This window comes from Culex quinquefasciatus, chromosome 3 (genome assembly GCF_015732765.1).
Source record: "Culex quinquefasciatus strain JHB chromosome 3, VPISU_Cqui_1.0_pri_paternal, whole genome shotgun sequence".
In the NCBI taxonomy this organism is placed as follows: domain Eukaryota; kingdom Metazoa; phylum Arthropoda; class Insecta; order Diptera; family Culicidae; genus Culex; species Culex quinquefasciatus.
Genome location: NC_051863.1, coordinates 183,926,064 through 183,939,809, shown reverse-complemented (window position 1 = coordinate 183,939,809; position 13,746 = coordinate 183,926,064). Strand labels below are relative to the sequence as shown.

The 13,746-nt window shown below is 37.6% G+C and overlaps 1 protein-coding gene across 10 annotated transcripts in view; it reads right to left on the bottom strand.

Annotated features, from left to right (window-relative positions):
• The window catches only part of LOC6041261 (protein alan shepard), a 340,069-nt gene extending 331,006 nt beyond the window's left edge, over window positions 1–9,063 (bottom strand). For 4 of the 10 annotated variants that reach the window (XM_038261529.1, XM_038261537.1, XM_038261538.1 and 1 more), the window contains exons 1-2: window positions 8,594–9,061; window positions 5,258–5,562 (exon numbers count right to left, since the gene is read on the bottom strand). The gene's annotated coding sequence lies outside the window, so the exon portion shown is untranslated. Of the gene's footprint in view, window positions 1–5,257; window positions 5,563–8,566 lie in introns of all 10 variants that reach the window. The other 6 variants (XM_038261535.1, XM_038261536.1, XM_038261531.1 and 3 more) reach the window with 6 other exon arrangements.
• Window positions 9,064–13,746: the final 4,683 nt, after the last annotated feature.

Here is a 13,746-nt window from a genome sequence, read left to right as displayed (position 1 = left end):
TCCAATGTATTTCTGCCAAACGTTGACTTCAAAACTACACGAACTAAAAATAGTTATAATTGGTTCTCTTTCTATCGTTATCATTTAAAAATAGAACTTAGGCCACACCCTTTTCCTACTGCAATCCAAGTCGAGCTTCTCATTCCCATTGGCCAATCAGAATTAGTTGATTTGAACTAATGTAAATTTCTAATGAATCTAATGTAAATTTCCAATAAACCCAATGTAAATATACATCATTTATCATGATACCTTTTGGTACATGATAAAAAATGTAAATTTACAGGAATATTTTTTTCTGTGTACATGTATTTCACTTTCTTCACATTGATTGAGGTAAAATTACATAAAAAAGAGGTAAAGTTCGATCATGACATTTTTCAACATTTCTAGGTAATATTAACGTCTACTTGTCTTTGAATGAAACCCTTTAACGAGACACCAACAAAAAACTAAAATCGTACAAAACGACAGAAAGCGCAGACTAACACGCGAACAAAATGAAATTCACGACAACCTTTTGCGACGACCTCCTCCGTCACCCATTTTCCATAGAAAAACAAAAAACAACGCAAATTGTGTCCACCACCTCCCAAGAGTTCAAAAAACGAGGGGGTTGGACAATCCTTCTCTGTCCCTAACAGTAGTTTCGCTGTCGATTTTTCTATCCTTTTTTTTTTTTTGCTGCTCACTTTGAAGTCTGCAGCTTCCAAAATTGTGCAGCACGCCGAGTGTCTGTCCCTGGAGACGGAGCCACATGCAGCTATTTTTTGTTTGTTTTGTTTTTCGAAAAACAAACAATAATGCAGAATAGGTACTACCCAGAGGCGACTCGTTCCCGAATGAAGTACCTGTTCAATGTTATTTTTTATTATTCTTTATTGTAGAGTTTTTCAGCCGGAGGCTGGTTCAACTCTTTTGGATGATTTGACTTCGTGCTTGAAGTCGACCCGGTTACAATGTTGTTTTTAATAAATATTGATTATAGATCGCAGTAAATTTTTGAATATTTATGTTAAAAAAAGTTTTTGAAGCTTTTTTCTTTCCAATGGCTTTTATTTTTACCTTTTTCTATTTTTATACTATTATAGTTTTCTGTTTATGCAAATAATTAATTACACTTATGATTAAGACCTTTTTATCTCGTTAAAATGTATTTTTAAGACTTAATCATCAGCGTGGCGAATGTGGAAAATAAGAGCAATCGCTCTGCAATCCTTATCGAAATTCAAGAGAAGTTATTGAATATTGTAATAAATTTAAAAACTATTCATCAGGATGTTCAGAAAAATACCACATCCTTCACAAAGGAAAACTGTTTGTTGGGCTTTTTAGGCCCAACAAACTAACTAACTACTAACTTGGTTACTATTTTAAAATTAAATTGACATTTTACTTTATACTTTTTAGAACCAGGTCGTATCGCTTTTGATCCTTTGTCAAATTTTTAGAGAATTGAATTGTCCTCATGGTTTTGGAATTCAATTTCTGAATAAAAAGAAGAGCTTCTGATGTTAAAAACAAAACTATATTGACATGAATCCGAGATAATGAAAATATTTGTTTTTAGCATCAGTGAAAAAAAAGTTTTCAAAACAAATTCATGCTAAAATATATGATAATAATATATTCAACTAGAGTGAACCGGACCAACAGTTTGAATAAACACAGTCGTTTTTGGAGCATTTAATGGCATCAAATCTTAAACTTTTTAGGACTGCATCCGCTTTAAATACAACCATTCTTAAAATAAAATAACGATCATGGTTGAATCTACTGTCATATTTTTTCTCATATGTCCCGAGTCTGGAAAAAACACAGTACTTTTTTGTTTCAATTGTTTCAATTCAATCTATCAATCACACTATCTAAACTTAACATCACATCAATTTCCAGTAGAGCAAGAATCCACTAGTAACCAAGAAGATCGAAGAGGTTCAACGTGCGCAGTTGAACATTCCAGTTTTAAAACAAGCCATCACCAGTCTGCGCAAAACAGCCTGATGCCTAAAAGTGCATGCCTAAAAGAGCAGTATCTGTGGTGCTCTCGCGCTCTCTCATTTATTCATGCTCTCAACGTGCTGTCAACGCGCTGGCTTGTTTACCTTTTGCAAGCAGCTCCCTGCAGAGCTGAGCGAGCTAAGTCAGCTGGGGCCTGGGGGTGGCATTTCGCTCTCTCCCAAAAATGCTGTCAGTTCACGCTCTCAGATTGAACCAGATTTACCAACACATCGATAATGCCGCTGCATATGAATAGGAAGCTCTTTACATGTGTTGATTTTTTTCCGTATGGAGATTTTTTCCCCGACGTTCAGAGGGTCGATGTGAACGCAACGAGCATTTGCGCGTGGCCAGCCAGGCTGGCTCGCTTTAGGTGGGTTGTAAAGAGATGTAAGGATTTGGGTAAAGAGTAAAGGGTGGCGGGCCAATGCTTTTTTGGTGCATGCAGCGCTGCTGAACATAGGGTGTCGATTTTGTTATTCAAACAAAATTTGTAATTGTATGTTGCTGGTTGAAAAAGCACCGCGGTACTTAAATAAAAAAAATATCCGCTTGAAATCGGCTACCTGTTCAATGAACAGGTTGAACAGGTGGACGAGTCGCCTCTGATAGGTACTACTGTCTGACTGTCGAAACTGCACCAAAAACAACCAGACCAGTGTTTGTAGGGGAATTTGGGTCAAATCGCAGTGAATTTATGTTTTTTCATGACCTTATTTTTTAATATCGTTATGATATTAAGTGGAACAATTACTATTTTCAAAAGGTTAATGTATTTAAAAATATGTTATTTTAAAAGTTTTTTGCATATGAACGACAGCGAAAGTATACACAGTAAAAAATAATGTAAATTTGGAAGCTGTAATTTTGGAAGGATGAATATTACCTATTTTATGATGTAATTTTAGCTCAATTTAGACTGAAAAAGTGACATTACACCTGAAAAGTGGTAAAATTACACATTTCCAGAGGTAAAATTACACCTTTTTTCTGACATAAAAGATTACCATGATTTTTTTTCTGTGTAACTGCTGGCAGCTCTTCCCTATATTTTATTGAGTCCGCAATAAAAAGTGGGAAAACAAAACAACGCTAAATAATTTATTGCATTCCAATGCAAATGAAAATTTGCGTCCAGAAACCGACCAAAAAGCGTACAAAGGGAACTATTGAAACGAGGCACACAAAAATGGTGCAATTTGAAAGGACAATGGACTATAGTTTTGTAATTAATTATTGTTAACATTCTGAGTAGTGCTATATCGTAATGAGATTTTATGATTCTGTTCCGATAGAATATTTTTTAATTTATTTATTTTTAGAAAATATTAGAAAACAAATACCAAAATTCATTAACCCTTGAAAACAATTGCAATAAATTACCTTTCTCAATCAGTTCCACCGAAAGATAGTTTGCAAGTATTTTTTAATCTCAAATACACCTCAATATGTTGACCCACCCTTCCCCCTCAAAGACGAGGAAACGAGGCACAATGCAATTGCAATAAATTGGCAGCACTGCACTGCAATCCAAGAGGTCCTGCCGAAGTGTCCTTATTGGATCCGAGCAAAAGAGGAAATTTGTGCACGTCCTATACATCCTACAACTATCTTTCGTTTTCCCTTAGGACAAAATTATGCACAGTCATCCCACAAAGTTGGAACACTGCGATATTTGGGGTTACGTTGGTTTCATAACAATAGACCAGGATGGGATGCTTGAATTTTGCCTCGATTTCGATGTGATTTTTTCTCAATTTATGTGGAATATGTAAAGTTACACAGAAATAGATGTAAATTTACATTTTTATTTTTTCGAATTATAAGCTTGAGAATTTTTATGGTGGAATATCTTCTTTTCCTACTTCAATCTTTGATTGGATTGATGTAAACGTAAATGTACACATTTTCAGAAGCAATATTACTCATTTTTTCAGACATAAAAAAGTCATCATTCTCAAATGTAATATCACATTAATTTTTTTTTACTAATTAGCAATAAACGTAAAATTTGCATTCAACTGACAAGATATAAATCTGGAGTTTTTTTTTAAAAGGTCCTATAAACCAAATTTTCATTTTTTTGCTTTTTGAGTGTTTTTGAATACCCTGACTCAAGGCGGTTCTAAAAACACCCAAAAAGCAAAAAATGAAAATTTGGTTTATAGGACCTTTTCAAAAAAAACTCCAGAAATGATCCCTCGAAATAGAATCAGATGAACAAGTCTTCAAGAAATATGCCTCGTTTATATAAACGTTGAACAAACCGTTATCTATTCAAAATAAGTGAGATAACTGTACCCTCCGAATAAGAATGAAGTTGAGTGTGTGTGTGTGTGTGCGTGTGGCCAAATAATTAGAGCGCAAACTCGGCCAGCTGCAGTTGGACAATTAAATGAGGATTAAATTAATTGCGGAGTGCCACTACTGACGGTTGGGTCGAGTACCTACCGTCGAGGACCGGCGGCCAAGGACGTGGCCAAAAATTTGTCTGGTTTGAGGAACTTGCACGTGGAGGTAGCAGGGACAGAACAAGCTCAGCAGAGGAACAACTGTTCCTGAGATTGCAGGGAAATCAGACAAGAACGTTAGTGGATATTTTTGGAAGTAGGTATGTTTTTCAACCTATTTGTTAAAGTGACGACATTCCCGAATCTACGTCTAGTACAGTCTCGATTAAAGGCACAAATTCCGCTAAGGATAAGCGAATCACAAGCTAGATTTTCGTGTTCATTTGGTTATTTGAATAATTTTAACTTTTATACTAATGCCAGATTGCGTATAGGATCCAACTTTATAAATCTTAATATTTTGACCAATGATTTAACGATAGAGATCAGCAGACCTTATTTAGATCCTTTATTCCTAGGTGGCTCACATTGTCGGAGGATGGACTTGCATTCCAAAGGTCGACAGTTCAAATCTCGAGGCGGGAGGGTTTTTGGTGTCAAAGAAAAGCTTGAGTGGTCTTTCGATACAAGTCTCCGGACGCCTGGCGTCTATCCGGATATCTAGATGATTGCGTTTCCATAATCAAGAGTACAATATGACCAGAGACATTTATAGTCCAGAAATAATTACCCTCAAAATCATCGATAGTATTTATTTACCATTTTCTGAGCCGACATGACAGTCTCGAGTCACTCAGCTGCACCAGCCGCGTGAGTGACTCCGGTGAGACAGGTCGTCAAAATAAGCCCCGGGCACCCATCCACCCACCACCCTCTACGCACCCTCTATACGGCCAGGCACTTACCGTGTTTACTTCCGGTCGGAGTTTCGAGATGGCCGGCCGTTCGACTCGAGATTACGATGCTTTTTCACGCACAAAAGGCACTAATCTGTCTTGGGCCAGAAGCGGGACGACCGAAGCACCGAAAGTAGTCGAAAATTTTCCTCTCACTCACCACACAGTTCACAACACAAATTTGCACCTCGGAAAAAAGTGACACAATGCAAATGTCCCGATCGGCACTCACCACACATATACGTAGAGAAGGGGATGTTTGTATTTGTGTCACACCACCAACTCAATAATATTAAATCTTTGCAGCCTTATTTCTGTAATTATATTAAAGATGTATGCAAGATAAGAACACCGCGATGAGTTACCGTTTGTTTACGGAATTTCATGCACTTTTGCTCCGCACGCTGGTTCGTAACACTGAGAGCTTGAGAGCAGCCGGGCGAGCACTCACGGTTTGACGTTTTGCCAGCGGTGCCAGATTGTTTTTCAAGCATTTAGCGCTTAATTTAAATTTAGTTCAATCTTAACAATGTAATTTAGAGAACCTCTTCTCTTTCTTCTTCTTTCTCTCAGGTTCTCTAATGTAATTTGGCCAAACACGAAGCTTAAACATACAGAACATCTTGTACAATCCTAATAAGAACCTCAACTATAGAGTTATCGACGTGCGCATGTATTGCGTGTACGTACACTCAAACCCCGATGGTTTGACACCAACTGTTGTCAAACGAACGGGGTCACGTTTTAGTTTGACACCCCTTTTACATGGAGTTCACACACACTACCAAACGTTTGTTTTGATAGTGTGCGTGAGCGCCGTGTAAAAAGTGACAGTTCGTCACTTTTTAGTTTGACTTTGACCAACCAACGGGGTACAAACTAAAAAAGTGTCAAACTAAAAAGTGACCAACCACCGGGGGTTGAGTGTACACGAAAAAGATTGAGGTTGAATTTTGTACCGGCCAGCAAAACAAATGGCGTGCTAGTGTGCGTGAGATCGGGCTTAGATAACTCTATAGACTGTTTGTTTGCAATGCGTGTTTGAGCGTGTTAATTAAATCGGTATTTTATTGTAGTTCTGTTAAAGGATACACATCAATTGTTGTCAAACTTTTGGTTTAGAAAGTGACAAATCGTCACATTTTAGTCTGACTTGACTTGTGACTTGTCAGACCATCGGGTTACAAACTAAATAAGTGAATATCATGTGCAATTCAAAGTTTTGAAAATCATGCATTCAATCCATGTAAATACAATTTCAGTACATATCATTCTGTTATATTTCTATCAAAAGTTAGCAAAATAGGTTTTTCAAAGAAAATCAAGAGATTTTCTATTACTTAGTAGGGACAGGGTTGCCAGCTTGCCAGATTAATCTGGGAAATACAGATTTTTCAAGTGGCAGCCAGAGTAAAGATTTATCATTAACTGTGGCAGATTTTACAATTTCTGACAACTTTGAACATTTTTTTTATGTAAATGAACGAGTTTAATCATAGATCGAAAAAAAATAGTAAACATTCATTTTAGTGAAAATGTAAATTTAACCTGTTTGAGGCAGAAAATCATTTCAACCATCAGAATTCTACAAGCTTTTGAATTAATTTAAATAATTCCTTCCGTTCTGAATTTATAATTGTTAGATTATCGTCTGCCAAATTTTTTCGGTACAATAACATTTTTTCAATTTTGACCTGGCAACCCTGAGTAGGTATCAAGTTGAACATTGGTTAAGAAAATTGTATAGTCAAATGAAGAAAAATATAAATTGAAGCATAAAAAGTACTTTAAGTAACTTAAAAAATAATATTTTTTCCTGTTTAAAATTATGCTTGAATTAGAGATATTATTGTTCACAACAATAAAGCTTATTTTACTGAGTACACTGATACTACGTACGACCACAAGAGATTTAAAACTGTTTTTTTTTAAATAATTTCGCGGTCTTCTTGACATAAAGCATTCTACTTGACAGCTCGTTCCAAGACCATAGTTGATCCATCGTGAAATGTTGTCTTGTCAACTTGTTTTTGCATTAAAAAAAGCGTACCGTAGAGCAAAAAATTGAACTTTAGAACCCTATTTTAGGCCCCGAGAACATTGCATTTTTTGCGTGAATAATCAATAAACCTAATGATGATTTCCATAAATCTTACAGGAATAGGAAAATCGTTGCTAAAAAAAGGTGCAGTGGTAATGTAACAAGCATAACCAAAATGACGAAGAACGAATAAAGAAATTACATTTAGCTGAATTCTAGATTTTTTGGCATTATGTGAGGAAGGTGAGGAAGGAACCACCTTGTGGCGCTTGCGAGAAGAGCTGAGCCTCTCTCGCTTCGGTGGTAGACCACCGACTGAAGCCAGCCTTTAAATTTCCCGGGGTCAGGGATGAAATAATCACAAAAAAATCATTTTCGCTTGCGAACTTTCTCCACCTGCGAAAGAGAGAGGAGGCGAATCACCTAAAGAAAGTCGCTCCCGAAATTCTCCAAGAAAATCAATCTGCTGATGTTTTTTGTGAATTTCCTTGTCAGCACCACTTAAAATCATTTATTTCACTTAGTTTACACACATTGCCCATTTACAAAATGTGACAGGTCATTTATCGACTTGTGACGTTACACTTGCAAGTGTAGTAGAGAAAAAGATGTTTCGCCTATAAATCAAAAAGAAGATTTTTTTGATTCCTTTTAGCGATCTTTAGTGCGCGAGAGAGGATTGCCGTGCTCCTTCCGGATTTTTTCTCTTGACGAACGTTGAAAGATTTTCTTTTGATGGTGGTTATTTCATCGCTGCCCGTGGTTCAATAGGGAAGCGGGAAGGCCAGTTCCTAAAGTCAACATCTGGTGGCGCTTGCGAGAAAAGCTGAGCTCCTTTCGCTTCGGTGGTACACCACCGACTGAAACCAGCCTTTAAATATACCGTGGTTTTATAGGGAAGCGGGAGGCTAGTTCCTGAAGACACCACCTGGTGGCGCTTAAATGAGCTGTAATTGAACGTCAAAGTGCTGATACATTAGAGGAACGATGAAGTTAGATGCTGCTCCCCTATTTGTTGCATGAAATTTAAAAATTGAGCAGAAATTGTTCTCCGGCGTGCCTGTTATGAATGTATTGAAATAGGTCTTTTGACCCAACTAGATGGAATTAGGACTGAATTTCTGCTTTACTCAATCTGGCACCCCTGCCAAACACTCGCGCTCTCTCCGGGGCCGTGCACTTGTCTCTTTCTCGCTGCACTTGTCAAACTTGGGTAACTCATTTTCCCTCTTCCCGACGGTTCTTCTTGCAAAGTTTACCAACACCATCGCACTCACATACGGTCTTCTTCTTGCTCCTCTTACCTCCTCACTAGCACACTTGTGTCTGCACCTGAGTGTTGCGAAAAAAGCCTTTTTTCGTCCAAATTTTTCCTCACGGGGTCAAATTGCCATGGGTGGCCGACCACGGGATTGTGCAACTGGGCAAACTTATTTTGGGGCAAACAGCTCAAATCTGGCAACCGTTCAGCTTCTCGTGCAAACAATCCGAAAAATTCTTCCCGACTTGCGCAAAAAAAGGACGAACTGCAGCGGCAAAAATTTTCGAGGAAAAAACACTTTTTCACTCCGAGACGGAAACGGAACTGGCCGCAGGCGGCGGAACACAACAAACACGCACGCACGCACGAACACGAAAAGAGAACCAGAGAGCGGCGTCACGCCGGAAAACCGAGATCAACTAATTTTTCGGGATTAGTTTTCGGAGCGACGACGACGACGACGTTCTTCCTGGTGCTGCAGCAGAAGGCTAGAGCTCTAGAGCGCGACGGCTGTGTGTTGTGAGGGGTCAACCACAGTTACCGACACATACACTGGCAGTGCACTCAGAAGAAGACTGAACATCTTTTTTTTTGGCAAAATCTTTACACAGATTTCGGGGTGTGTGCGTGTGAGTGCTCCAAATGCTGAGTTCCCACACATGTATCAATGTGGGGAAAATGCATCCACCGGCTTCTGGTTTTAGCAAACTTTTCGGATAAAACCGTAAGTTGGCATTGCATTTATCAACAATTCTGGAGATTTTTATTTTATTTTTTGAAATGGTCCAATAAACCAAATTTTCAGTTTTTGCTTTTTCGATGTTTTTTTAAACCGCCTTTAGTCAGGGTTATTAAAAAACACCCAAAAAGCAAAAACTGAAAATTTGGTTAATTGGACTTTTTAAAAAAAAACTCCAGAATTTATTTAATTGCAGGTCGAAGGCCGTGTTACGCTTTATACAATTTTTTTTAAATTTGTATAAGGCTTTCTAGGCCCAGTGAAAAAAATATAATTAAACTCAAAAATGACGAACTCCTCGTCACAGTGTCCTGATGCAAACAATGATCGAGCTGTAGCTGTCACAGCCCTGCGAAGTATGTTGGCTGACATATCGGGCAGTCAGTCAAATAAACCAGCTAGAAGTCGCTTGACAAAAAAATTTTGCTGGAAAGAGATAGGAAACCTGATGCAAACAAACGTCCAGCTGTCATGTAAACATACTTTGAATGTGTTGGTAAATTTCTGGCTAGAAAGCCTTATAGACAGTTTGTTACTTTTTTGCGTTACGTAATAGAAGAACGCTTCCCAAACATATTTTACAGCCTTTCCTATTCCACTTCGGTATTTGAACTGACTGACGGATTGCGAGTCCAGCGACTCTACCGAAGTAAGCTTGACTTGGTACCTTTTATGAGGAGGGAGACGACTCCCAGGGACCTACATTTACTTCCCCATTGGATGGAAGGCGTGATGCCAACCATGGTCGACTGGGATTAAGCTCAAGCCAACTGCGGTGAGACGCTAACCACTACACCACCGATATCCCTTTGATCTTATAGGGAACAGCATCTAATTCCAGCCTCTAATGTTGCCATATCAGCACTTTGACGTTCAATAACAGCTCATAAAAAGCGTTTTCAACTGAAATCGAGTGATAAATAGCTCAATAAGAAGTGAGCAAGCAAGTTTATAACAAAAGTTTTGCAAAATTAGTTGTTTAAATAGTACCTGCCAAACATACGAGAATTTCCCCTATATATTGTGAAAGCAGACAAAAATCGAAACACGAGCGCAACCTGTCAAAGCCTGTTGCGCCACAGGCTGGTGTACACGCTTACGATAAACCGCTCCATTTTTGTATGGCGCAACATAGAGATCCTTAATAGGGAGACTGGTCGTAGTGAATTTGACGTACCCAAACAGACACGAGTTTGACGTATCCAAACGAGCATTTGCCTTTACGCCCAGCAAAACTTATCAGTGTTGCCAAGCTCAAAACATACGTTGCCAGATCGATTTAGCAAACTTAGACCAGTCTCCCTATTTAGGGTCTCTAGCGCAACAGATTGTTTTGCGCAACAGAAGAGATGCGCACTTCGGTTTGGTGGAAGCTGCATAATAATAACGTGCATTCAAATGAAATCGTTTTTCACAAACTGTAACTCATGGGTCCAACCTAGAGACCCTAAATAGGGAGACTGGTCTAAGTTTGCTAAATCGATCTGGCAACGTATGTTTTGAGCTTGGCAACACTGATAAGTTTTGCTGGGCGTAAAGGCAAATGCTCGTTTGGATACGTCAAACTCGTGTCTGTTTGGGTACGTCAAATTCACTTCGACCAGTCTCCCTATTAAGGATCTCTAGTCCAACCTAGGGTCCAACGTAAATCTGAGAAAGATTCTGTTATCTTCCTTAGCTTTAGGGGCAGGGGGGACATAATGGTCCGCCTAAGTAAAATGTACCGAAAATCTTACAAAAACCTACAAATTTATGAATCCAGCGTGATAGGCTCCTGCTTTGGGATGTTCCCATCAATGTTGTATACTTGGTTGATAAAAATTTTCTGCTTAAAACTATTTTTGATGCCATTTAAAAAAATGTGTTTTTCGACTACTTTTTCCAGGGTGCGAGGCAGAATGGACCACCCTGCAGGGCAGAATGGGCCACCTTAGAAAACAAGCCATTTCGTCTAATACAACGTCGAAGGGTGATAAGAAATGACTTAAGTAACCTTTCCAACATAGTTTCCATGAAGTTTGATCACTTTTTCAAAAATAGTCACTTAACAAAACAAACATTTTTGAAAATAGTGTAAATATGTAGAAATAAGACACTATTTTTACAAATAAGCGTGAAAACTATTAAAAATTCAACTAATGTTGCATTAAACGCGATTTTTGAAGCTACCAGGAGTGAAATCGATGCCAACATTTCAAAAAGCATCATGTACACAACATCCTTTTTGAGAAAAACGCATTTGAATGTTGAGCAGCTATTTTCAATTCCCATTTTAATATAAAAGCAAAATAAGATGTTCTAATGATAACAAACGATGAAAAACGTTGCTTTTATGAATAATTGATCATCCAAATTCAATAAAACATTATTTCCGTAATTTTATTTGAGAAAAACAAACATAACTTCTTTTGAAATCACCAACGTCTATATCACTCTGCTGTCATTGAGGGGGACGCTTTTTTATGATTCGTTTTTCTTCGCCGAATGTACATGGCGCTTTTTTCATGATGCTTTTTTTTTTCGTCACGAGGGTCATGTAGTCTTTTATTTGACAGGTTGACAGGGCTATATAAACAGGGAATGCTGATGGCAGAGATTTTGTTTATGTTACTTTATTTAAAATCATGATTAAACAGACTTTACTGAAGTGACTTTTGCTCATTTTTTGTGGAGAAGTAGCTTATTAGGAGTACTTTCAGAATATGCAATAACCTAGAAAGTGTCAAAATGTACATGATGCCTTTTGAAATGTTACCGTCGAAATAATCTATTTAGCTCAAATTTCGCTACTTTTGATTGTTTTTATGAATCGGGGTGGTCCATTCTGCCCCAAGTCGATTTTAATTTAACACTTCCACCACCAAGCCTCTAAATGATTTGAAGGATCCGTTGCTGTTTGATTACCTTTGTAATAGCTCCTGGAAACATTATAAACATTGAACAAACTTTTTCAAACAATCTAACTTTCAAGAAAGCTTATTTAAGAACCTCGAAATAAACAACACTTGCGTGGTTTTTTCAATAAATTTACATTTTTGTTCATAATTCGAAAAATACAATGAATTCAAACGTCGTTTTCGGTATGGTGATGTTATTTGACGTCTTTTTACAGTTGGTCTAAATCCATTCTAAAGCCCAAAACAAAGGGTGGCCCATTCTGCCCCCATGGTCTATTCTGCCCCCACTGCCCCTGGTAACATTTCTAGCTTTATTTCAAATCTATCTGAAATAAAATCTTGAAATTCTCAGTTAAAATAAACTGTTCAAAAACTGCTTTTGAAAAGCGAAAGAATTTATAAAACATTTTGAGTTTATCGTTTTTTCATTGGTTTGATTCTTCATGTTGATGCGAACTGGTTTCTAAAATTAAGTTTAGATTGCTACCCCACGCTTTGTACGTTCACAAAAAGCTAAAAATTGCTTTACAATTCATTCGAAGGGTACATAGTTGAGTCATGGCCAAATGTCAACTTAGCTTATTTTACTTTTAATTTTAAAAAATATCAGAAATCGTTGCATCGTGGCATGCCTTTTATCGGTGTATGTAAAAATTAACATAAGATTTCAAAAACCTTCTAAAAAAATTTAAAATAATTTTGTGAACTATAAATTTTAATTATAAAATGTACCTATTATCATATATAAAAAAATCAAATCAAATCAAATTATTCGTTCTACAGCATTGCCTTGGCGTTCTCGATTGCGAGATTCTTACTCGAAACTAAGTGTCCGAAGGCAATTGCAAACCTCTTTCAACACCTTAGTTTCCATCCATCCCGGGATTCGAACTGACGACCTTTGGATTGTTAGTCCAACTGCCTACCAGCGACTCCACCGAGACAGGACCCAGGAAGACGACTCCTACGCCTGTATTGAGCTAACGACCTAACCCTTTAGGTTAGACCGGGGCCAACATTTACTTCCCCCATCCGACGGAAGGCGTGGTCAGACAAATCTCGTCTCAAAAAATGCAACCGGGACCGTCTGGGATCGAACCCAAGCCTACTGGGTGAAAGGCAACCACGCTTGCCCCTACACCACGGTTCCCGTTATATATAAATTCTCGCAAAATGAACAGGAGGCAATTGTCAACATTGTATTTACAGAACAAAGAACATCAGCTGGTTCGATCAAGTTTGGCATTAAAAAAATGAGGCACACTCTGAAGCTAATATTTGAATCAATTCGTAAAAGTTTTGATGTTTACAATCTAATAATTAATTTATGGAGAGAATCGGCGGATTTGAATTTAAATTTATAATACACAAATGATTTCAAAACTCCCTAATTGAAGATTTTGCTCAATAATTTCTTAGTAAAAACCAGATAAACCGAAACAATCAAAATACTTGAAATTCAAAGTGATTCGGGCCAAATGAAATGAAAAAGACAATGGAACGTTTAGCATTCTCAACTAATTCATTTGGAAATATATAGAAAAATAAAGTAACAAAAAA